Raw genomic sequence first — 26849 nt, 5'->3', positions numbered from 1 at the left:
AAGTTCTGAAGGGAGGAAGAGGAAAAACAGGTGTCATATGGGGGCATTTTCAGGACTTGGGTATTGTTCTAAATGACACTGCAATGACAGATACAGGCCATTATATATCTTGTCATAACTTACAAATTGTGCGGAAAAGGGTATAAACTACAATGTAAACTATAATTCACTTAATGGCAATGTTCCAAAATGTGTTCATCAATTCTAATAAATATACCACTCTAACGAAGGAGGTTGTTATTGTGGGAAAATGCTGGAGGGGTAGGGAACAGGGCATATGGGAATCCCCTATATTTTTTTATGTAACATTTATGTACTCTAAGTACTTTTTAAAAAAAAATAAAAAACTATGTTCAAAAATAAATAAAAATATACAGAAACAGAAATGAGAAAGGTATCAGTCAGATACATAACAAAAGGATCAACTATAAAGAAAAAGAATTTGCAATAAAGGAAAAGAGAGACAAAAAGATATGAAAATAAAATCCAAGGAACAAAATATCTGAAGTAAGTACTGCCTTTACAGTAATAACACTGATTATGTTATGTTAATGGATTAAACTGCCAAATCAAAAGACACAGTTTGGCAAAATGGATAAAAAAAAAACAAACCTTACGCAACTATATGTTGTTTACAAGAGACTCAGCTTATATCCAAAGACACAAATCAACTGAAAATAAGGAATGTCAAAAGATATTCTATGCAAATTGTAAGCAAAAAAGAACTGGGTAACTACACTAATATCAGACAAAATAGACCTTAAGACAAATCCTGTTAAAAGAAACAAATTAGTACACTATATATTAATGAAAGTGTCAAGATCACCAAAAAGAAAAAAATAATCATAAATATTTATGCACGTAAACACAGTGCCCTAAAATATATGAGGGAAACACTGGCAAAACTGAAGGGAGAAATACATTCCTCTACCATAAGAGTTGGAGACTTCAATACAACACTCTCGTCAATAAATAGAATATCTAGACAGAAGATCAATAAGGAAACAGAGAACTTGAATAATATGATAAATAAACTAGGCTGAAAAGTCATATAGAGAACATTACACCCTAAAATATCAGAATAAACATTCTTCTAAAAAGCATGGATTGTTCTCCAAGATAGACCACAATTTGGGTCACAAAACAAGTCTCAATAAATTTAAAAAGATTGAAATTATATAAATCATCTTCTCTAACCATAATGGAATGAAGCTAAAAATCAACAACTTCAGAGAACAGGAAAATTCACAAATATATTCAAGTTAAATAATGTAATCTTAAACAACCAATGGGACAAAGAAGAAATTACAAAGTATATAAGTTTATATCTTGAGATGAATCAAAATGAGAACACAACATATCAAAATTTATGGGGTGCAAAAAAGGCAGTGCTGAAAGGAAAATTTACAATCTTAAATTCTTACATTAAAAAAAGAAGAAAGACCTAAAATCAAAGACCTGTCTACCTGGAGGGCTAGAAAAAGAACAGTAAACTAAACCCAAAGTGAGCAGAAGGAAGGAAACAACAAGGATTGAGCAGAAATAAATGAAATAGAGAATTTTTAAAAAATAGCATGAAAGAAACCAAATGTTTTTTTTAAAAGATCAATAAATTAAAAAACATTATTACTGACCACACAGAAGTAAAAAATGATTGAAAGAGGATACTATGAACAACTGAATGACAACAAATTAGACAACCTAGATAGAATGGAAAAAGTCCTAGAAATACATGAATACCTTACACCGACTCTACAGGAAATTGAAAATCTCAACAGAACAATTACAAGTAAAAAGATTAAATCAGTCATAAAAAAATTTCTGACAAAAAAAGCCCAGGAGCAGATGGCTTCACAGGTGAATTCTACCAAACATTCTAAGAAGAATTAATACCAATTCTACTCAAACTCTTCCAAAAAAATTGAACAGGAGGGAACACTATCTAACTCATTCTGTAAGGCCAATGTTACCTAATACCAAAGCCAGACAAAGATACTAAAAGAAAAAATAATTACAGACCAATTTCTCTATGAATATAGATGCAAAAAGTCCTCAAAAATACTACTAAATCATATCCAACAGCACATTAAAAGAACTATACAACATGTTCAAGTGGGATTTATCCCAGGTATACAAGGGTAGTTCAACATGAGAAAATTAGTTAATGTAATACAGTACCTTAACAAACCAAGAGGAAAAAAATGCATGATCATCTCAATTGATGCAGGAAAGGCATGTGACAAAATCCAGCATCATTTCTTCTTAAAAAACAATTAGAAAACTAGGGATAAAAGGAAACTTCTTCAACATGAAAGGGAGCATATATTAAAAACCTACTCCTAACATCATACTCAATGGTGAAAGACCAAATTTTTCCCTTACAAGACTTAGAAGAAGAAAGGATGCCCACTGCATCCTTTCACTCAGTTATTTAACATTGTACTGGAATTCTAACTGGAACATTTAATCAAGAAAAAGAAACAAAAGCATCCAAACTGGAAACGAAGAAGTAATACTTTCGCTAGTTGCAGATGACATGACCCCATATATAGAAATTACTGAAAAATGTACAACAAAGCTAGTAGAGCTAATAAATGAGTTTAGTAACATGGCAGGATACAAGATCAATGTGCAAAAATCAGTAGCATTTCTGTACACTAGTAATGGGCAATCTGAGGTGGAAATCAAGAAAAAAATTCCATTTACAAGAACAATTAAAAGAATCAAATATATAGGATTAACTCTAACCAAGGATGTAAAGGACTTATCATGGAAAATTATAACACTTCGCTAAAATAAATCAAAGAAGATCTAAATAAATGGAAGGATATTCCATACTCATGGATTGGAAGACTAAGTATTGTCAAGATGTTGGTTCTACCCAAAATGATTTACAGATTTAATACAACCTAATCAAAATTCTAACAGCCTCCTTTGGAGAAATGGAAAAGCCAATCATCAAATTTATTTGGGATCCTGAAGAGCCAAAACCATCTTGAAAAAGTAGAACAAAGTTGAAGGATTCATGCTTCCTGACTTTAAAACTCATCACATTGATATAAAGGCAGTGATCATCAGAGCCATTTTCAGGACACTGGAATTGTCCTTCAGGACATGACAATGATGGATACAGGCCATCATATATTTTGTCATAACTTACAAAATTGCACGGGACAGAGTGCAAACTATAATGTAAACTATAATCCATGGTTAGTGAAAATGCTTCAATATGTGTTCGTCAATTGTAACAAATTACCACACTAATGAAGGATGTTGTTAATGTGGGAAAGTGTGGGAGGCAGAGGGAGTGGAGCATAAGGGAATCCCCTATAATTTTATCTAACATTTATGTAATCTAAACTTTCTTTAAAATTAATTAATTCTTTTAAAAAATTTATTACAAAGCTACAGTGGCCAAAACAGCATGATATTGACACAAGGACAGATATATAAGCCAATGAAATCTAACTTACAGTTCAGAAATAGACCCTTATATCTATGGCCAACTGATTTTTTTTCCTTTACTGTATTTTTTTTAATTTAAAAAATTTTTAATTGTCTGTTTTGAAAAAGATATATAGGTCACAAAAAATGTTACATTAAAAAATATAAGAAATTTCAGGCACACAGGCTCATAAGCATAGTCATCAGTATCAAGGGCTCATCATTGGACCATTTTCTTCACTGGTCTTGGCCCTTGTACTTGGGGTATTGTTGCTGTTCCATTGGGGAATGTGACAGAGCTCCCTTGGCTTGGAACTCAGCACTCCTTCAGTTTTGTTTGTAACTGTAACTAACTATAAAAATACCCAATGGCTATCCGAACATTTTTATATACCCTATATACATGCCCTGGAGAACTCCCTCCCAACCATGTGTCTCCCATCAATAACACTCCACACCAGTGTTCCTCGCTTGCTATAGTTGAACCCCTCTGTGATCCAAAACTTCTTCAAAAATGAAGCCTAATATATTGCCAAATTCAATTAGTAGGAAAATGAAAGGATGGAGGAATAAATATGGATTAGAGTGGGCTTACTGGTAGTCTACTATAGAACTATTGTGACTAGTAATGGAAGAAATTGTAGCATTGATGTGGAGAAAGTAGCCACAGTAGTTGCTGAGGGCAGGGAGAGGGAAGAAGAGATGTGATGTGGGGGCGTTTTTGGGACTTGGAGTTGCCCTAAATGATACTGCAAGGACAAATGCTGGACATTTTATATCCTGCCATAACCCCCTGAATGTACTGGGGGAGAGTGTAAACTGCATTGTAAACTATTATCCATGCAGTGCTGTAGTGCTCCAAAATGTATTCACCAAATGCAATGAATGTACCACAAAGTTGATGTGGGAGGAATGGGGTGGGGTGTGGTGTGGGGTATATGGGAACCTCTTATATTTTTTAGTGTAACATTTTTTGTGATCTATGTATCTTTAAAATAATACAATTTAAATATATATATATATGAGGTTCTCATGTAGGAGGGAGGTAGATGTGGTTATAAAAAAATAACATAAGGGGCCCTTGTGGTAACTGAACAGTGTAAATTGTGGCAGTGGATACATGAATCTACACATGTGAAAAAATTATATAGAACTAAATATGCACTGAGAAACAAGTACAAGAAAACTAGGTAAAATTTGAATAAGATCAGTGGATTGTATCAATGTCAATATTCTGGTTGTGATATTGTCTTATAGCTTCACAAAATGTTAACATTGGGGGAAATAGAATAAAGGCTACCGGGAAACTTTATTATTCCATAAAACATCATGAAAATCCATGGATGTCTCAATAAAAATTTCTATTTGAAAAAGGGGGTGGGGGAACAAAAGGAGGAGTTTGGGGGCAAGTAGTACTAAAAACCCTAGAGGTTAGAATGTGCCACTATCAAAACGCTTTTATTTTCTGACCCCAATCCCACACTTGGGCACCCCCTCCTGAACCCAGCATCTACCTGGTGCTACATGATTTGCCACCCTCCCTGGAAGCCTCCAAACATCAGCATTCATTTCAAAGGCAGAGTATTGGGGTGCAAGTCAGCACCTCTACGCTCGCCTTTGGTCCCATGACCCTCCCCACTTACTATAGAATTTACCTATTTATATCTGTTTCCTTGCAGCTTTGCCCTGAGCTAGGATGAGTCAAGCAGATAACTAATCCCTGTTCAGCTGCTAACTTCCAGATAACATAATGCCTTAACCTCATTTACAAGTTCCTTAAAGACCCATAAATGCAGGGCCCCTGGCTTAGTTTTCATTTAGGGACCTGAAATGGGAAGGACAAGGCTAATAAAAACACACAGAGTATTGTTTCTCTTCCACTTGTTCTTGGTGGTGAGCAATTCTGGCTTTTACAGATTTGCTATGTAATTCAGTATCCAGGGGATTAAAATGAGGTAAACAGTGGGAGAGGAACCCTCCTATTAATGTTACTAAGAGCGTAACTATAACTGCCTCAACAGTGTCCTGGGAAGTATAACCAAAAGTCAACAGCATCCTCATAATTGACATGACGTCTTACTTCATAGGAAAGTTCAATTTAAGCATCAGGCATGTTGCAATTTTGCCAAGTCAGGTAAGAGTTTTATTCAATGTGGGATGAGGGTAGGGCTGGAATAGAAGGTATGATGTTGAGCTTCAACCAGGAGATCGATTGCATATCCTTTAGTCACTCTCCATGAACACTATTTTTTTTTTTTGAAACTATTTCAAATTCAAAAAATAAAATAACATGCAAAACACAGTTTAACAAGTTATGGAATCATTACTCAAAAACATTCTGTTCAGAATTCTTATCCCATCAGGGGCTTTTAACCAGCTTCTTCTCTTCTCAAATTTGTATCCACCATTAAGATACTACTTCCTAATCCAGCCCCAGATCCCTGCATTTTTTAATTAATTAGGACAAGTTATAAAACAAATTAGTCAATTTATTTAAAATGCAGATTCCAAGGCTCTACTCATATGGAATTCTGATTCCATATCAAGGGAGGTGGGGGTCCCAGAATCTGCATTTCAATGAGCAAGTTGGTGATCTTGACACAAGATAACTCTGCTAAACAAGGTCCAGGGGCTTTTTCTCCAAACTCCATTTTAGTCAATGAATTCAACTCCCTTTTAGCTTCTAACATTCTATAATAAAAACTATAGCTTAAATCAGTGTTTCTAAATCTTTATTTCATTATCTCCCTTATATTAGTCAGTCAAAGGGGTGCTGATGCAAAATATCAGAAATGGGCTGCTTTTATAAAGAGTATTTTTGGGGTAGGAGCTTACAAACACCAGGCCATAAAGCATAAGTCATTTCCCTCACCAAAGTCTATTTTCACGTGTCAGAGCAAGATGGCTGCCTACATCTGTGAGGGTCAGGGTTCCTCCAGGCTCAGCTCCTCTGTTTTCTCCACAAGGTCAGCTGTAGACTATCAGGTGAACGTCTCTGTCTCTCTCCCTGGGGTTTCTGCTGTGTCTAAGTAGCTGTCTCTTTTTCTCTGTCTTCTTCTCCTGGCTCAGGTCCTTTCTTCCTGGGGCTTGCTTCTGTTTTCTCTGTGTGCTGACTTCCTGGGGCTTCAGCTTAAGATTTCAGCATCAAACTCCAACATCAAAACTTCAACATCAGAAAACTCTCACATCAATAGCTCCAACTCTGTACTTTGCCATGCCTTTTATCTGTGAGTCCTAATGACGTGGCCCAATCAAAGCCTTAATCATAACTCACTCGTGCCCAGTAATAGACCAGATTACAAACATAAGCCAATATCTATTTTTGGAATTCATAACTATATCAAACGGCTACTTCCCTCTCAAGGAGATTTTTAGATGGTTTTTCCTACTTGCCACCCACCCATCCAACTCCACTTGACATTTTAATACCACAGATATACTGCATATCTATCTACTGTGGCCCCTTTGGAGGGCCACAGAATATTGTAATATATTATTTTTTTGCCCCCCAACAAGAATCTATTTTTACTTCCTTGGGTATGATATTGCTCTCTTGGGAATGCCTGATTAAATCCAAGGTTTTAAGCAGTTCATCTCGTGTTCCAAGCCTGACTGACCTTCCCACCTACTTTTCTCATGGGTACCAGAAGACAATGTGCTCTCTGTTCACTTCATCTCCTTCCTTCACCTTCAGGCCATCATTCCTGGGATTCCTCTATCAGTCAATGGCACTGCTGCCATCCTGTTGTCTAAGGAGAACCCTAAAAATTATCCTACACCAAGTTCTTCCTTCTCCCCATCCTGCCAACTTTACCTTCCATATACTTTACAAACCATGAATCTTCTTCCTCAACCCAACTACAAAATCCCTTTTTCTGAATTTCCCTGTTTTCTCTCTGAATGACTGCAGTAGTCTGCTAACCAATCTCCCATCTCAAGTCTCCAAATCCGTCTACTCCAGGATCCAACTGTATTCAGATCTGATCACATGATACCTCTGCTTTAAGCCATTCAGTGGCTCCCTGTTGCCTTGGTGGATAGACCCTCCCAAATCTATGCTCTCTCCACTTCCCCCTTTCTCTGTACTCATTGAACTGCTAATCCTATTTTGTGTCCCTTTGCTTCTCCTCATATTATTCCTTTCCCCTGGAGTTCCCTCCTCACTCTGTTAACTGGCTTATCCCTCCATATTCTTCAAAACTCTACCCAGTCTTCAGTTCCTTGAAGAGTCCTTTCTGAGAGCCCTGGACTGTGCTAAAGTCTCCTCCCCAGTACTTCCAGACCACTCTGGCTTTCTTTTCATGATATTGCTTTGAAACCCCATCTGCCTAGCCCATTAAATCCAAAATTTCTTGAAGGCAGCAATTACATCTCTTTATCTTTGTATCTCCAGAAGCTAGTGGAGTGCTTGGCACATGAAAAATATCCACTAAAATGTTTGTTGAACGAAACTGAACTGCCCTTCCCAAGGTTGGGATGCTAATTAGTATTAAAATAGACAAAAAAGCAGGTGCCCAGGAAGGAAATAGAAAGAAAGCACAAGCCTTGATAATCCACCAATGGAGTAATTACTTCTAAATAATTCAGATTTAATCAGAGTCATTTCTGAAAGATGCCAAAACAACTGGTCAGTTCATTTGATAAAGTCAGCCAGTTGGCAACATGGAGACCAAAATACTCAGCCAGTCGTTTTGCTGGAGTTGTGACTTTTCAGCAGGTGTCCACACAGTTGTGATAGACATAGTTACCAATCATTTTCTGTTTATTTCTACTTTCTTCTTCCCTACTCTCCCACACATCCCATGGCCTATGTTGGTGTTTTAGCCCCTGTGTGAAAATACAAGCATTTTGAAACAGTCATATTTGAGAAAATTCCCCAACTAGCTGGAGAGCAAATACTATCCAGAAAAATCCTACATATGAAAGGGTGAGTTTAACCAACTTGCTCTAAAGCATTAGCCCCTTTCAGGTTTTGGACACGTGGCCTCTCCTGCTGAATGGACAGAAAGCCTGAATGTGTAAGACCAGCTAAAAACAACAACAACTCAAACAAGACAGCCATTCTCACTCCTCTCAGACCCTGCTCGGAGAGGCTTGCTCCACAACGGGCTCTCCATGCTAAATACCTCCTATTCTTAGTTCATGTTGACTTGATGGCTCGAGCCAGGTGAAAAGACAATTGACTCAAACAGCCAAACTGAACTCAACATTTCACTAACGACGTGGATGATATTCTAATCCCAGCCAGCACTGTAGGGCACCGAGTGAGTACCACTCCCCAAAAATAAGTCTGTTATGGAAAAGGAAAAATTATTAAATGAAGGTGGGGGTAGACAGAAAAGGAGTCCTTTTGACGGATTGTTTTATATTTTTTGTTTTGTTGTGTTGTATGCTTTCTTGCAGGCGACTTTTTGGCAAATACCGCATCTTCAGCCAGAAGTTGGCTGAGTACAAAAGGGCTTTTGAAGCGGTGAGTGTAAATTCAGACTCCTTTTCTTTCTTTCTTCCTTCCTTTCTTTGCCCTTCTCTTCCCCTGTGTCTGGAGACCACTAAGCAGAAATAATAAGCACCACTGCTTGCAGTACACGTCCCATGAATTACTCAAACATCAAATGTAACTTTAGAATGGAAGCATGCTTTATTCTTTGCTGCAAAAGTTTCCCTATCCATTCTTTATTTACATGTTGTGAGATTAAGCCAAGTACAGCCAGTCAGAACACACACACATAGAGATGCACACATGCACACACACACACAGAAGAGGCCATTAAACAAATTAAAAGGGATGGAGATGACTAATACAGTACTCTTGGAATCCTCAATTTGATTAGTTTGAGTTTAATACACAAAAGCAGTGCTGGCAAAGGGGGAAAGGCGAACTGCTCTTTAATAACCAGTACAATTAAATTATGGTGATGAATTTAACTATTTTGTGCCTCTTAAAAGGGTCTTATTATCTGATTACTTGTAAAAGAAAGTAGATTTTTCAGAAGGGTTTCTGTGCATGCCCCTAGATGGCCCACTGTGGCTGTTCTGTTTTAACAACTATTTCTTTTCTCCTCCTTGCGTGTTCCCCTGTTTTGTAAGCTTTGTCTCCAACATGATTCACTTTTAGTTCCTAGGGGATTCTTACCTTTCTTCAGCTCTTTGGAAACCTGGAATCAGAAAGGATAATGCAGAGTCTAGGGACTGGTTTTCCCTTGGCAGTTGTAGGTTGACGTTTTGGGGTGACTTTTAGGTCAAAGACCCTAACAAGCTTCAGACTGTGGCGATGGCTCCTTTCTTCGTGGAAGTCCATTTTATCTCAATAATTGAGGCATCTCACTGAAAATTGTTTCAGAAGCTGAGATGGTGTGGCTTGATTTCTAGGTACCAAGTGTCCGTATTTGTTTCTTTCCTGGGAGTCATCATTCTATTATGAAGCTGCATGTTTATGACTATCCGTCAGTTATCTATTGTTTTTCATTTGCCTTTACTTAAAAGTTTCAGTTCAGGCTGATGCTGCCCTAACATATGGGCACCTTCCCTCAAACAATTGAATAATGAGCTGAAATGAAGGAAGAGGCATGAACAGAAAGGCCGGGAAGAATTTTTTACTGCTGACTCCAAATATAGCTTCCACTGAACCCTAGCTGATACTAGAAAAGCAAGCCTAACTGTTGCCACCCTAAGTGTAAGTAGTGAATAGTAATTATTCATGGTGATATTTTTAGATACAAATGGTAGCAATGCCCTATTGGCACCTAAGCTCTAGGAATGTTACATATAATCTTCCCAAATGGTCACCAGATTGGACTTTGTTTTGACATAGTACAAAATGAGGGTTAAGTGTCCATGTCCTGGAGACACACAGCCTGGCTTCAAATCTTGAACCTGTCACTGTCAAGACCTTATGTGTATTGTATGACTTTTTAATGCCTCCATTTCTTCATTGCAAAATGAGGATAGTAATGATACTGTAAAACATCATTATAAGTGTTAAGTGATACCCATAAAGTCATGGAATGTGGCCAGAGATGTGAATTGGGGCTTCATCAATTCCTGAGCGTTTACTGTGTGCTAGGTTCTCTGCTACATGCTCATGTACATTATTATCTCATTTACACAACAGGCTTAAATTGTACTTCTCATTTTCTTAATTTTTTAGTTGAAAATTTAAGCTTAGAGACTTAGCAACTCACCCAAGGTCACAGGCACAAAAAGTGGTAAATCTCAGAGGTAGAAGATGAGTGGGTAGGCATGGATACAGTGATTCTAAAGCACATGTACTTAGCCACTTATTTTTTTTTAAGATTTATTTATTTTTTATTTATTTCTCTCCCCTTCTTCCCTCCCCACCCCTGTTGTCTGCTCTCTAGTGTCCATTCACTGTGTGTTCTTCTGTGTCCGCTTGCATTCGTGGCACTGGGAAACTGTGTCTCTTTTAGTTGCATCATCTTGCTGTGTCAGCTCTCCATGTATGAGGTGCCACTCCTGGGCAGGTTGCACTTTATTTGCGTGGGGCGACTCTCCTTGCAGGGCACACTCCTTGCGCGTGGGGGTCCCCTACACAGGGGACACCCCTGTGTGGCATGGCACTCCTTGTGCGCATGAGCACTGTGCACATGGGCCAGCTCACCACATGGGTCAGGAGGCCCTGGGTTTGAACCCTGGACCTCCTATATGGTACTTCTAATTTTATGTGTATTTGAAAATATTTTCCTGCTTCTGAAGATTATACAATACACTTAGGGAGAACATAGCAAAACAATAAGCCAGCACTTCCAAATGGATGGTACTGAAGGAGGTAGGAAATGGTATGGTATGGGCAATAAATATTCTAGAATTGGGAGTGGAGGGGGTGCTCCAGTGGTTGAGGAAGATGCAGGACATCTGAGCTCTGGTCCATATGGAAAGGTGGGAAATAGAGGATCAGTGTCCAGTCTGCTGACCCCATGTAGCCAAAATGCAAAATGATGGGAAAATTTGTTAGCTGCACTTATCCTGGCTACCTGATCCTGCCTGAAGTTTGTACTTATTAACTAGCTGATTTAATCATCTACTTGTCTTGGGTCATGGTGTCCGGTCATCTTGCCAGAGGTCAGCACTGAAGAGAGATATTTGGAGCAGACTCATTGATAAACACTGCCTCTCTCTTGTTATCTTACATTCAATATGCTTTGATGGGTTGTGTAATGATCTATTAGATTGCTCACTATTCTCCTGATCCATCTGAGGAGGATGAATATTTGAGTTTTGTTCCACCAAACAAAAATGGAGGCCACAGACAGACCATTTATAGAATTATAGGCACATCATGGCATGGTCTGCCATTTCATTTTTAAATGAACAAGTTCAAGAATCGCATGCCATATTAGATATATAGATATAGACGTAGATGTAGATATAGATATAGATGATATAGCTATAGATATTTTGGTATACTGATACAGATATATAGATATAGAGATAGAGATAGAGATAGAGATAGAGATAGAGATAGAGATAGAGATAGAGATAGAGATAGATATAGGAGTATTACTCCAGAACTGAGATCAAAATGTATATTCAGGAAGTGCATTAGATTACCTATTAACAAAAAATCTCTCAATAACACAGAATATCCTTGTATTTTGAACATATACAAAATGTAATCCATCTAAATTGGTTAGCTATAAGTAATTACCATTTCTATTTGTGCTGTTGATTTACTTGTTTGGTAAATAATATGTAGAAGAATTTAATACATAAAAGCACGTGTGGCTACTCACAATGACATTTACTTTTCTTTGGTTATATGAAGCAACTATAAGTAAAAACCACATATGTTATGTTGGCTCATTTGGAGAAAATCTTCTTTACTGGGTGTTTACTAGGCTGCTCAAGCAAACGAGGTGAAGTGGGTTGGATTAAATAAAAAGAATTTATTCACTCATGGTTTGAGGCTGAGAAAAAATCCATATCAAGACATCAAGGCAATGCTTTCTTCCCAAAGACTGGGCATTCTGGGGCTGGCTGCTAACAGTCTTTGGTCCTTAGCTTGCCACATAACAAGGAGCATGGAAGCCTCTCCGGCCTCTCTGTTCTCTTCCAGGTCCACTTGAATTTCAGCTTCTTGCTTTGGTGGTTCTTTCTCTGCCTGTCTGAATTTCACTCTGCTTATGAAAGGAATCTAATAACAGCATTAAGACCCATCCTGATTGAGATGGGCCACACCTTAACTGAAGAACCTTATCAAAAGATCTAAGATACAATGGGTGTACACCCCCAGGAAAGGATTAAATTTAAGAACATACTTTACTAGGGTACATACATCTTCAAACCACAACATTTGGTTTCTGCTTGACATCACTTGGTAAGATCTTACAACACTTTCTTACCACTAATCACTGTGTTTTACTAATATCCTTTACAACAGACAATAATTTGAAAATAAATTAGATCTACCTTCTTGTTCCAAGGTGGAAAGAGGAACTTTACTTTAGTTGTTTGCCACGTGAAGAGCTTAACTAAAAATGGATTTAGAGCGAACGTAGATTAATGGTTAGGAATCAGGTTTGGGACCAGACCCTGGGGTTTGAATCCTGGCTGCATAACCTGATGTATGATCTGGGGTATGATACTTAACCTCTCTTCATTTGTATCCTCATCTGTGAAGTGGGGACATTTGTGTTAGTACTTACTTCATGGACAGGTTTGAGGATTATATGACTTAACATATATAAAATACTGAGACCAGTCCTTGGCACATGACTCAATAAGTGTGAGCTCGCAAGTTAATCCTAACACATTGTTCCTTTGGTACAGTTTGACCCACACTGGTCCTTTAATTCAAACTTGCAGTAAATACTTCTGATATATAGTCTTTAGGAATATCGAGTCCGCTGTCTCTGAATCCAAGTATAGGCTTCACTGTTGGTTGTGTGATCTTTAGTAAGGTGCTCAATTTTGGAATTTCCTCATCTATGAAATGGGAATAATAATTACAGTTACCTTATAAGACTGTCATGGTAGCAAAATCAGATGTTAATAAAGCAGTGGGAATAATGCCTAAGACACAGTAAATGCTCAACCCATAACTGTGGCTTTTATTAGCCAAAAGAAGTAATGATGTTTAAAGAAATAAAGAGCAATCTGTAAGTCTGCAGAGCTGGCATCTAGTCTGGATTCATATTCTCATTGATGTGGGGCAAATGGATTAAATTCCTGGCCCTTCATATTTGGAAATGCAGATAGAATATTCCCCTTACCTCGAATCTACAATCTTTTCTGATTTGCTTCCTAAAACTGTGAATAGGAGCAATAAGAGCAAAAAGAGGGAACACTTAGGAAGTTCTTGCAGTGAACTGAACAGGTACGACAAAGATGAGAAAAAATTGAGTGTGAAGGTAAAGGAGAAGGAGCCGCACCAGAAATCAGGAGGCAGAAGAGGGAAGCATGTGCTGCCTACCCATGACTGCCTTTTCCTGGCACAAGAAGGAAGGATTTTAAAGAGGGAATGGAACACTTGTTTAATGGTAGGCACTGATACAAGAAAAGGTAAAAGATGTTCAGTGCTGATGCGTGCAAGGAGTGCCGTGTCACGCAGGGGTGTCTCCCTTGTAGGGGAGCCCCACGCGCAAGGAGTGCGCCCGGAAGGAGAGCCGCACAGCGCGAAAGAAAGCGCAGCCTGCCCAGGAATGGCGCCGCCCACACTTCCCGTGCTGCTGATGACAACAGAAGTGGACAAAGAAACAAGACGCAGCAAATAGACACAGAGAACAGACACGGGGGGGGGGGGGGGGGGGGGGGATTAAGTAAACAAATAAATCTTAAAAAAAAAAGGTAAAAGGAATGGAAGTCTAGTGAAAGTTACTGGGTCTTTTATAGCTTTCTAGATAAAGGTATAAAATACAATGAAAAGGCAAAAGTCATCTTGTCACACTATAAGATACTCAAACATGCCTGAGAAAATGGTAAAGGCAATGTCAGGACTCAGTAGGCTCTCAGGCAGAGGCGTCCAAATTCCAAAGGTACTACCAGAAATCCTGACCTGGATCTTGGCTCTTCTATTAATTCCCCATGTGAATTCAGACTGTTCACTTAGCCTCTGTGAACCTCTGTTTTCTCATTTTTAAAATGAGGAAGTTATACCAGGTGATGCCTGAGCAATTATAGGTCATGATTTTATAGAGAGAGCATATAGATGCCATTAAAAATGAATAACATGTAGATTTCACAAGGTGCTTTAACAGTTCAGAGACCTTGAGCAAATCACTAAACTCTTTGATACTTTGGTTTGAGTCTGTAACTGTGGGGCCTGGACTGTATTATCTCTAAGAGCTACTGTCATGCTAAATTCCCAAATAGGTCCTGGAGAGAAGAAGACACATATTTTAAGCTTTGTTTGGGGAATGCTGTGTCCCTGGAGGTCAATTCTTGGGCAGTACAAACTAACACATCCATGAAGGTTATGGAATGAGAACTTTCATTATTAATTAATAGAAAATGAGTTCAAGAGATACATTTGATGAAATTCACATTCTAAGCACAAATGAAGCTTGATGTCAGTTTTAGAACTGAGTTATTAGACCATGTTTTTTATTGCTGTTTAGCTATAATTCTAGGTGGAAAAATCCAAAAGTGTTGGAAAGAATCTGTGAGGATATCCTTGAAAACCTTGACATGGTTTATTAGGAAACAAAATGGTATAGCAAGGACTTTGTGGATTTGTTGCATGATCTTGCAGTGAAATGTCTCACCTCCAATTTAGCATTTGGGGATGGCAGACCTGTAGATTAGGGTGCAGGTTTGGCACAAAAAATGTTGTGACCTGAGTCAGGAGGGTTATATTAGATTATGCTAATACCGGTGAATTTAGGCCAAATCCTTTTCCTTCTCTGAGTCTCCATAGCCTCATCTGTAAACAAGGAGGAAATATTACATACCTCATATAATGTTGCATAGAATAAATGAGATATGTTAGTAGGTGGAAAAGGTAAGCAGGCAAAAGGAAACTGAGAACTCTTGTAAAATATTACAGTTGTTAATATCATCATGATCATCCTTATAGTTATGGGCTGCTCAACTTTCTGACCCCATCTAGTCACTTAGTTACTTCACCACTTATTCGTTAGATGGAATTGCTTAGTTCTATTGCTTCTATTCACTCTACACCCCTACTTTCCTTTATTCATATTACTCTCTTCTGTTTCCCCTACTCTCACAGGCCAAGAAATCCTTAAAGATAGGAGACCTGTCTTATTTATGAATTTAATTAGCCTTCTTCTTGCCTAAAATTTAAGAGGCTCCCAGAAAAAATGAATCAATGAATGAAGCCCAGTCTCAGAAATATACTGGTTTTGTCCTCTGGACTCTTCATTCTGCCCTATCTTGTGCACTTGCATGATAATTTTTCCCGATGGCCCAAATAAGCCCTATCCTTTTTTCATGGCCCTCCAATGTCATCACAGAGACACTAACATTTCAGATTTCTTCCCTGAGGTTTTCCCCACCAGTTTAATCTTTCTGTGTCCCTCATTCTGGGTCCCCTCTGTCAGCCCTGGCCCACCCATCTGACTCGACTGCAATCAGGTGCATTCCCAGGGCCCAAGATACCAACTGCAGAGAAGAAGAAAGGAAGCCCTGCCACTTCCTCCCAACCCTAGTCAGGGGTGGGACTTGAGGCTTAGTCTTCGACTTCTTGCTCTACTCGCGCTTTCTTTTCCCAACCTGAAATCTTATCAAGGTCTGTGCTTCAACATCATTGTCTCTCGAGCAACTTTCTATCATCTCTTATTTTTTATCTCCCAACTCCTATAACCAAAATCTTGGTGTCATCTTTGATTCCTCCTTTACCGTTGACCTCTCAGGTTGAATCAATCACTAAATGAATAAAGTACTCATTCCTTCAAAAAGTTTTTCACTGCTATCTCATTCTTTCTTTATGCTTCTTAAAATTTACTTCTCATGTCCATCCACCTGTTCATTTATCCACTCATCCAGTCTTTCACTCAACAAATATTTACCGAGTACCTTTTGGTAAACAAAGCAGCCAAAGTATTCACCCTCATGGAACTTACTTTCTAGTGGGGTGGAGATAGATAATAAACAAATGAATAAGCATGTGCATATAATATCAGGTAGTAAAGAGTGCTAGGGAAAAAATAATGCAGGTTAAGCACATAGAGGTTTTGAAAGAACCGCTATTTTAGTAGCCCTTTTGAGTAGGTAATATTTGAGCAGAAACCTCAGTGAAGTGGGAATGAGCCAAGTGGGTCTCTGGGATAAAAGTCATCTAGAAAAGATCTGGGAAAGAATGTGCTTGGCGTATTTTAGGAAGAATACAGAGATGTGTGCAGCAGGAGCATGCTGAATGATGGAAAGGAGTTGGAGATGAGGACATAGAGTTAAAGGGGTCTAGATATGCAGGACCTTGTTGAGAGTCATGATAAGGTTTGGATATTATTAGGATAGACAACCAATGGAGAATTTTGAGAAGGGCAATGGCATGATTTGACTTTCTTTTGAAAGTATTCTTCTGACTACTATGTGGAGAACAGACTGTATGTGGGTGGAGAAGGAAGCATTGGAGAGGTGAGTGAGGAAAAGTGAAAGGCTGATGGGGGCTTGAACTAGAGTATTAGAGGAATAGTACAAAGTGGTCAAATTTAAGTTTTGTTTTGAAGATAGAGCCTATTTTCTGATAAAGGGCATGTAAAAGAGACACTGAATGAACAAGGGAGGAGCAAGTTTGGGGGTGTGGTGGTTGAAGCTGTATGTATCCCAGAAAACCATGGTCTTAAATCTAATCCATTCCTGTGGGTGTAAACCCATTGCAACTAGGACTTTTGATGAGGCTACTTCAGTTAAGTGTGACCCATCTGATTCATAATGTGTCTTAATCTTATTACTGGAGTCCTTTATAAACTGAATGAATTCAGACATGTGAGTGAGAATGCCACAGAAGCAAGAAGTTGAAATCAAAGTTAACACAGAAAAGAAGGGAGAGACCAGATGATGCTCCCTTGTGATAGAAGAGCCAAGGACCACTGGCAGTCAGGCTTTGGGAAAAAAGCATTGCCTTGATGATGCCTTGATTTGGACATTTGATTTGGACAGAATGTCTTTGATCATCTGGCTATACATAAACCTAGATATCCTTAGATATGCCCTAGATATCCAAGTTAAAATATGAAGTATGCAGTTGGGAACCATCAGCATATGGACTGTATTTAAAGCTATGGTGTAAGAGCATCCATGTAAATAGAGAAGAGTATAGGTTTAAAATTGGAAATCTGGGGTGTTCCAAAATTTAAGGCTCAAGAAGATGAAAGTTACTGTTTTAGTTTCCTAAGGTGGTCAAGCAAATACCATTTAGTAGGTCAGCTTAAACAATGGGAATTTATTTGCCCACAGTTTTGAGGAAAAGAGAAAGCCCAGATCAAGGCATTATGAAGGCAATGCTTTCTGCCCAAGCACTGTGGTATTATGGGGCTGGCTTCTGGTGATTTTTGGTTCCTAGCTTGTCACATGGAAAAGTATATGGCAGTTTTTCCTGGCCTCTCTCTTCTCTTCTGGGATCATTTGAAGTTCAGCTTCTGGCTGCTTTCTCTGGCTTTCTCTTTCTCTGTCTTTGAAATTCATTCTCCTCTAAAGGCCTCCAGATTAAGATTCATCATCAGTGGGCTGGGCCACACCTGAACTAAAGTAACTTCATCCAAAGGTCCTACTTAAAATGGGTTCACATATGCAGGAAAGGATTAGATTTAAGAACATGTTTTTCTGGGGTATGCATAACTTCAAACTCTCACAGGTACCCAGCATAGGAGACTAAAGGACTTGTCCAGTAGGTTGGAAAAAAGCAGAGTTTTGCCACCCAAGCATGGACGATTACATCGATGTCTTTCATTTAAACCTTTTGACTTATCTTCCTGATGTGTTTGCTACCAATTTCATCTATTTATAAAATAAAAAATACTTTTTAATGTCAATCTTCTTTTCTAATACATTGAATGATGCCTCTTTAGTGCAGCATCACAGATCCCTTGTAATTTGCCTTTCCAATCATACTTCTTACACTTCTCAGCATAAATCACTGCTCTAGATGGGTTGGTGTATTTCCCATAACCTAGAAATGTTTTACCCATTCACCTCGTTACGCATTTATTTATGCTATGTCTCATCACCTCAACAAGAGTTAGTTATTTGAGTACCAGAAGCCAATTCATATTTATATCCTCCACAGTTCACAGAGCAGTAGTACACATTGCATTGAATTGACAACATTGAGTATGAATAGATGGATGGATTAATGGTTTGTTGTGATCCTAAGGAAAGTGGGAGGTATCTTATCTAGATGATAAACCTGGGCCTTGAATCTTCTTAATCTACATCAACTGTGTGCTTAAAGACACCCATTGTAGATAATAAATGCCTGAAGTATCCACAACAGAAAGTTTTCTCTTTCTCGCCTCATTCCTCTAGAAAGACATGCATACACATGTTAGCATAAACACACTCAAACCATGGAAATTATTCAGAATTCAATTTTAAGAGAGAGCTGTTTATAAGCAATCACAGTATTCACATCCACAAACACACCTGTGTGTGAGCACATGTGCACATACCCCAGCACCCCCAAAGGCATCTGTTTGTTTCTAAGGCATTTTCTTCACACTTACATTTGTAAACTTTTTTTTTTTCATTTACTGCTGGTTCGGCCCAACACTCAGAAAGAAAGCTCCTCAAGAACAGGTTTAATTTATTTTTGTGCTACCCATGCCATTCAGTGTAAAGTCCAGAGCATAGTACAGAGATGATACTTACTAAATGGTTATTGAAATGAAATTTAGAAGTTTCATCTGGTGGGTAGAAGAAACGCAAGAAGAGAGTTTAGTTAGTGGTGGTCAAGCAGCATATTTCTTCCAGAGGAATTCACTGGATTGAAGCAGGAACCCAACCAATGGCTAGGGCTCCAGATTGAGGGGTCTGCAAGAGGTAGGAATGTATCAGGGCTCCACTGGACTCAAGATAGCACTCAGCTTCCAGAGATGACAAGTGTAACAAATCAGGGACTAGAGAAGTCCAAGCACATAAGTCCAAGAAAATATTATAAACAGAAGCATGAAGAAAAGTATCATAAAGATGTAATGATGAGAGAAGGCTCAATTTAATGGATCATTAAATTGTCCAGTGATTGCCCAGACACACCATGACTCATGCTAAGGGAAGTAAGGATAAATAGAAGCATGATTTACTGGTAGAAATGGAGCTGCTAATCTCTGACAGATTTGGTTCCTTTTGGAAAGGGGCCTGGGTGAGGCTGATTTGAGCCTAAAGGTTATTAGTACCTGGAGTTGGGCCACATTGGAACAGGCTACAGCATATGCCCAGGGAGAGCAGGGCATAGAGAAGACCATGATTGCTCAACCAGTGACACCATCAGGGTCAGAGAGACCTTCCAAATCAGAGATGTAATGAGTCACAGGCCATATATACTCGTGGGTACAGCAGCTAATTTCAAAAGCAATGCTATTTGGAGAGCTGCTAGGGGAAATCGATTTTAGAACTAGAACTAACAAGGTGTTTTTAGGAAAGAGAAAGTCTAATAATAATAATATTAATAACAATCTCCTGAGTCCTCAGTATGTGCCATGCTCTGTTCTGAGTTTTTCATTTGCAGAACAATTTTTTAAAATATTAAATATGTGAAACTTTGCCCCCAGAATTTATTTGGCATATTGAGAAGGGAAAAAGTGCCAATCATCAACATAAAACTAAATGAAATAGGTATGACGAAAGAGAGCAGAGACAGTGTAAGAAGAAAGAAAAGACTAAAAAAAAATGAAACATGTCTACCCATCCCAAGAGACAATATGAAAATAGATCAGCTGTGAATGATTTCTTAAATCAAGATTCAGAATTTGGAAGAGCATGCCTTTTAGAAACAAAAGACAAAATCCTGACTCCATTTTTCAAGTAACCATAATTAAGTTATTTTACTTTCTCTGAATCTTGGTATTTTCTTCCATAAAGCGGGAATTTTTATGGATTGGGTTATACTTTCCCCCCAAAACATGTTGAAGTCTGAATCCCCAGGATCCCAGAATGTGACCTTATTTGGAAATAAGGTTGTTACCCATAGAATTAGCAAGTTAAAATGAGGGCTCACTGGAGTAGGCCAGGCCGCTAATCCAAAATGACTGATGTTCTTATAAGAAGAATTTTGGGTACAGGCAGAGAGACAGAGGGGAGAACACCATGTTACATGTCACAACTGAGGCAGAGAGCATCATGGACTGCTGGTAAACCACTGGAAGCTAGAGGAAGCATGAGACAGTCTTCCCTACAGACTTCAAAGGAATCATGGCCATGCTGACACCTGATTTCAGACTTCTCACCTCCTGAACTGTAAGACAATATGTTTATGCTGCTTTAAGCCACCTAGATTATGGTGTTTTGTTAAGAAAGCCTTAGAAAACTATCCTGGAGGTAATAATACCTACCTCATTGGTTTGTTGTGAGAGGTCAGTGGAATGAGCTAAAACACACAAAACGCTTCTTAAAGTGTCTAATTCTTGAAGCTAACCATATCACCTTTTCTTATTTTCTTAACTTTTTTTGAGTTAATATTTTATTTTTAAAGAAGCTTTAGATTACATGAATGTTGCATCAAAATGCCTTTCTTTAATAACAATAATAGCTAACATTTATTAAGCTTTTATCATTTGACAGGAATGTCACTAAATTCTTCCAATTTAATAAATCCTTAAGTCTTCCCAACAACCTTATTGAACAGATCCTTCTTTCTCCACTGTGTAGATGAGGAAACTGAGGCCCAGAGAGATTCAATCCTTACAGAAGGGCTCAGGGTCAGCTTGCTGCTGAACCAGGGCTCAAATCCAGCAAAGCTAACTTCAGGGCACGTGCTCCTCGTCACAGTGCCATGTGGTTGTTTTACGCGCTGCCTCTCTGATTTCCTTAGATTGTAAGCTCCTTAAAGGCAGTGCTTTTGTTCGGCTTTCTCACTGCTATATCCACAGCCCTTTGTATAGTGCCAAGTGCATAATAGGCTACAAGATTAACCTTCTCACTATGTAATTTTTTTCATGGTCTTTATTAAAAACTGGAGAGGAAATACACCAGTAGTTGGTTAAATAATATGAGTTTATGACTCTACCTACTGTTGTTTCTACATGCCTCTTTTAGATCATTCAGACCTATTATCTTTGAACATACTTGCAACACTCTCCTTCAAAGACAGGCAGAGAGGAGTTTGGGTAACCCTGCCATGGCCTCATACCTTAGACCATATACATGGACCACTGGTGTCTAAGGAGGACACCACTAAGTCCGTCCAAGGGAGAGCAAAGTCAAGATGTTGGCTTCAGAGCCCAGTAGAGGGTCACTTCTATCTCAGGTTTCAAATGGGGTGAAAGTGTCTCAATATTTTGCCTCCTGGATATGCCTGAAAAACATCACTCCACTGTTCAAAAAAGATTTCCAAGAAAACAGTCACAAGGTAATGTTTCTTTAAAGCTGTTCTAACTCTTTGTTTCTTCTGTTGTCTTTGTTTCTACATTGGTATCACGTTTAAAAATTTTTCTGTTTTAGTGGAAACTTGTGATTTATTTCATTCCTTTTGGGTAATATAAGATTCATGAAGGAAAAATGTCCTTTAAAATGTTAAACTTGTCTACTTGCCTATCAATGAAGTAGAAGACAATCATTGTGTTTAATTTCAGATTCAGTATCCAGATCAATTTGGTAAATTCAGTCAATCTGGGGTAAGGAATTTTTACTCATGTAATATTTGTCTTTATTCTTTTGAAAATTTCAAAGTTGTGAACTAGGGTGGTGTGTGTATGTGTGTGTGTATGTGTAAGTGTGTATCTACACTTACATGGGAGATATGAGAAAAAATACTAAAAGAAAACAAACCTGTATCTTTATTTAGGGGAATTTTTGGTTGTTTCATGTTTCTTCAGTGCTTTCTTGGGAAGAAGACCAAGAGAGTAACTTTAAACAACTTAAGACTCCTGAATTTTAAGAACACATTCCCTTTTCATATAATTTTTATTATCTTTCTTAAGGAAGATGACTTCTCCAGCATAGTCTACTTCCAAATGTAATTTTAACATTCTTGGCCTACTGATCATATGCATTTCTCCTTGATTCTGCTATTAAAGCAGTCATGGTGCATAAGTTCCATTTTCGTTGACTTTATTATCATAAGCTCTTAGATAGAATGTAGAGCAGCAAGTTATCTTAGAGAGGGAAACTAAAACTTAAGGAGCTGTGAGACATTTCTGTGATTACATTAAAAAGAGGTGAAATCAGAGCAAGAATCCAAATCTCTTGATCCCAAGTCTGTGGTTCCATCTCAGTAAACTGTTGAGAATTACAGGTGAATTTCAGCATGAAGAAAATGAACCTGATTGTATTTCTGTGGTGGTAGACCTTACTGTCTTTGTCTGAAGATACTTGTTCTATCTAGGTAGAAGAGGTCACCTTACCACACATTCCCTCAACTCTGAGCATGCGCACCCTTAATAAATCCTAATAGTCTACCTTTAGGAGTAGTTTTAAGAGGCATCTATTAACAGCCAATTTGTTTGATCTCTCCTACTGAATCAGTAATTCAATTCAGCTGACAAATTCGAGCCTATTCCCATGCAGGGTGTTGTGGGGCACAGATAAAGAAGCATTCACCATGGTTCCCACTCTCCAAGAGCTTAAAATCTGAATGAAAGTAGGTTTACAAACATGACCCAAAAAGCAGTATAAGCCTGAAAATATTAATATGAGAAAGAGTATACTGAAAGTATTCACTCATTTATTCATTCGTTCTTTCATTCAACATCTGCTTGCTCAGAACTTATCATGTTTCCAGCACTATGCCAGGTTCAAGGAAATTTAAATATGATCTCTCCACAAGATTTGCTTTCTAAGAGCTGCTGCCCAGAAGAAAAGAAAGACATATAAATTGGATAATTTCTATGACATAGGGGATGTGATTCTAGAGGTATCTACAAACAGCTGTGGAGTCAGAGAGAAAGAAGTAGCTACTAAAAGGTTCCCAAGCGGCTTAAGAATGAGGTGAGCTTGATTAACATTATCTGGCATACAGCAGCTGCTAATATAAGTTAGTTATTATTATTGACAGAATGAGCATATAAGTCAAGACCGCTATGTTTAAATGAAACACTTACTAGATATATAACCCCAAATAAGACAAATAATATTTTGGAGATGCTTGCAGTACAAAATGATGATGAGGATGACAACTACAATATCTGTTCTACTTAAAAATATTCACTTAAATTGTTATTGATTTTATGCCTCTGAAAAATATTGAGATATATCCAACTGTCAGGTAGTTTGCTCTCCTTAGCCTCCCACCCACTGAAAGCTGAGGACTTGATACACTCTGAGTTATATGTGTATTTATTCATGAGAAAGGTCAAGACTCCTTCACTGGGTGGACCTTGAGTGTTTCTAAGCACAATGCATGCATTATCCAACTTGAGTGCTGCTTACTTATTTTTCTGGTCTGAACCACCCATACTGTCTTCTCCCTGATTGGGTAAATTTTCATCCCAAAAGTCGTCTGCCCAGAAAGGCTAAAAAAGTCATCTGGGCTACAAGCTTAGCATCTCCTGGAAACTTTTACAACCCTGTCTACCTGCCAGTCTAGACTGTTCCTAAGGAGCTGGACCTTGAAGCCCACCACCGCACTGTTATGGCAACCCATGGGCAAGCAGGAATTCAGGTGTGCGGGCCTCAGGAAACCTACTATGGTGAAAGGAAGATACGTATGTGAGGCAGCATGCTTGCTTTGTGCAGGGTGTTTGGAGGGAGAACGAGGGAGAGGTCATGAGAAAAATGGTGGATTTAAGCCCTGATTCTTGTATTTTCCATTAGTTGGTGCTTTGCTGGTGGTGACTGGTAATGATGATGGTAATGGTAGTAATTTTAGTAGCTACTATGTATTAAATGGTTATTACATTCTAAGTACTGGGCTGTGTGGGTTTTATATTATTTTTCTTTTATCCTCAAAAGCAAAGGAAAACAGAACAAAAAAAAAAGCAATTTATAAAACTTGTGAGAGAAATAGAATTATCCCTGTATGCATGAGTCGTAACACTTGAATTTATAATCTGAAAAGAAAGATGTGATAAAATATTAATGTAAATGCATAAGAAAATGTAAAGTCAAAACAAGTACATAAGTTGATTTCCTCATTGATGCATGCAGTAATGTTTTAAAACATATATATATTTTATTTTTTAGAGAAACTGAGATTACATAAATGTTACACAAAATATAGGGGATTTCCATATGCCCTGCTCCCTAGCCCTCCCACATTTTTCCACATCAACTACATCCTTCATTAGTGTGGTGTATTTGCCACAATTGAGGAACACACCTTGGAGCATGGCCACTAAGGGATGATTATAGTTTACATTGTAGTTTACACTCTCTTCTGCACATTTTTGCAAGTTATTATGAGATATACAATGGCCTGTATCTGCCATTGCAATGTCATTCAGGATAATTCCCAAGTCCTGAAAATGCCCCCAAATTACACCTATTTTTCCCTTTCACTCCCCTCAGAACCTCCAGTGGCCACTCACTCTACATTCATGACAAAAGTTCTTCCACTGCTAGGATCACAAGTCTACAGTAGAACAACTCTAAGTCTACTCTAATCCATTGACCATTCCCCAGTCTTGAGGATTCTGTGATGGTGATGCCCACTCCACCTCTAATTGAGAGGGACTTAGATCCCATGGGAGAGATGGATGGGACTTTCTTGCTTGCAGTTGCAGACTCTCTCTGTTCCTTGATATGGTTGTTGTGAGTCATCATCTCCTTGTTAGTTGTCCTGGGAGTGTCCAACGAACTGGGAAGTAGGTATTGCATGTCTGTTGAGATTCAGGGCCCAACTAGCACATGGACAGCCCAAAGATTTAAGTCTCTTGGACATATAACTATCAACTCTAGTACTAACAGTAGGTTCAAATACAGGGGCAGCAGAGCCATGTGTAAGAAAAACTCAATGGAGTCCAACTCTATTGCACTGGGGAGCTTAAATTCCAAAGTAGGGCCCACTGGCAGGGCGCCAAACTCCTGAGCTGTCTGCCCTGCCTATACTGTATGGATGTCTCCAGAGCCCTCAGGAACCCCACAATTTGAGGTAATATTTACTTTGGAGTCAATGAGTTCCTACTGAGACTTGCATAAGCATAACCTCTAAAATGACCTCCCAACTCACTTTGAAGTCTCTTAGCCATATACACTAATTTGTCTTTATCCTTTCCCCCTTTTGATCAAGGTCTTTTTCCAGTTGCATTGCTAGTTGGTTCTTAGCAATAATCCCTCAGTGCCAGGAAAGTTCATCCCTGGGAGTCATATCCCAGGCTGGGGGCAGGTAATGCATTTATATGCTGAGTTTTGGCTTAGAGTGAGGCCACATTTGAGGAGCAAGGGGACTCTCTGGAGGTAATGCTTAGGCACCCTATAATACTATGCTCAGTTTCAATTGCAAAAGTAAAGGTTCACAAGTACAGTCATCACAATCAAGGGCCCCTCAATGGTCTATCCTCCTTCAGTGGTCCCTGCCCCTGTACTCAGGGAATTCTTGCTGTCCAATTAGAGAATGTGGCAGAGATCCCCAGGATGGGAATTTGATGTTTCTTTGGTTATTGTGTGGATCTCTACCCACTGTGACAATGCCCCATGGACACTTAAACACATTCATATGCCTTATAGGTTTGCCCCAGGTGAACCTCCTCACATGTATCCCCCATCTCTGACACCCCACACCAATGACCCTCCCCTACCATGGTTGTAACCTTTCTGTGATCCAAAACTTCTTCAAAATTGAAGCCAACAAAATAACCGAATACAATTAATAGGAAAATAACATAATAATGATGGTTTTAAAAAATAATGAATAAAATAAGAAAAAAAACTTTTGAAGTCTTGAGTGTGAAAGTGACCTGATGATTTACTGACTGAGAGTGAATGATCCATCCACATCTTTCAAACACTCCCTTTTGAGGTAAATGACATACATCTAAAAAAAATTTATTTTTACCACCGTTATTATGATTGTTGATAGTGAAAGAACGCTAAATTAATATAGCCATTATACTTTTCAAACATTTTCATATTAATAATTTTACTTGACTTTCCTAACATGCAGGTAAGTAAATATAATTTATACCTATTATATCGGTTATTATCTATACTCAACCAATTGTATATTTAGTTCCAGCACAAGGAAAATGCTAGTCCAGGTGTTGGGCATAATCTAGTTGGGAATTTGGAACCAGGAGGTTAAGTAATTTTCAAGGCCACATAACAAAGTTGACGCGTGAGGCCCAAGTCCGGGGCACATCCTGCCTCATCACCACTCTCCCTGGGACTGTGGAGTCAAC

General features: G+C 38.5%; 1 pseudogene; it reads left to right on the top strand.

Annotated features, from left to right (window-relative positions):
* The window catches only part of LOC101412797 (heterogeneous nuclear ribonucleoprotein U-like protein 1 pseudogene), a 60152-nt pseudogene extending 50380 nt beyond the window's left edge, over window positions 1–9772 (top strand).
* Window positions 9773–26849: the final 17077 nt, after the last annotated feature.

The sequence above is a fragment of the Dasypus novemcinctus genome, chromosome 12 (genome assembly GCF_030445035.2).
Source record: "Dasypus novemcinctus isolate mDasNov1 chromosome 12, mDasNov1.1.hap2, whole genome shotgun sequence".
Classification (NCBI taxonomy): Eukaryota; Metazoa; Chordata; class Mammalia; order Cingulata; family Dasypodidae; genus Dasypus; species Dasypus novemcinctus.
Note: the sequence above shows the minus strand (reverse complement) of the source record. Positions and strands in the feature narration are given on the sequence as shown.